Source organism: Triticum aestivum, chromosome 6A (genome assembly GCF_018294505.1).
Source record: "Triticum aestivum cultivar Chinese Spring chromosome 6A, IWGSC CS RefSeq v2.1, whole genome shotgun sequence".
NCBI lineage: Eukaryota > Viridiplantae > Streptophyta > Magnoliopsida > Poales > Poaceae > Triticum > Triticum aestivum.
The window spans coordinates 27,215,716-27,216,329 of NC_057809.1; positions in this window are offsets into that span (position 1 = coordinate 27,215,716).

Below are 614 nucleotides of genomic sequence, written 5' to 3' on the forward strand. Positions count from 1 at the left end.
ACTAACAGAAAGTTAATAATTTTGCTGACCTAAAAGCAAAAAGAATTAAAAAAAAGCAAGAAACAAAATAAAATAAATAAAGCAACAAAGAAAACAAAAAAACTAAAAAAGTGTTTTCAAATTTGAAAACTAATGGCACTAACAGAAAGTTTATAATTTTTCTAAAACTAAAAGCTAAAAGAATTAAAAAATAAAGCAAGAAACAAAAGAAAATAAATAATGCAGAAAACAAAACAAAAAAACTGGAAAAAAAATTAAATATAGCAACAATAAGTATTTAGTTCTAAGTAGAAACAAAAAAAAAGTGCCACCTACTGGGCCCCCACGGCCTGAATACGACTAGAAACCCTACCATGGGCCAGTATTCAGGCCCGCGGGAGGCCCAGTAGGCCCACAGGCACAGATTGCAGTGTTAGGCCCGAAAGCCTGCTTTAGAGAGGAGCTTGAGAGGGATGGCGCACCGCACCTTATAAACAGGTGCGCCTCCCTCTCAACTAGCGAGGTGGGACTAAATATTTGGGTTCGGGGCAGCACAGGCCTTTGGTCCCGGTTGGTGGCTCCAACCGGGGCTAAAGGGGGGCATTAGTCCCGGTTGGTGCTACAACCCGGGACTG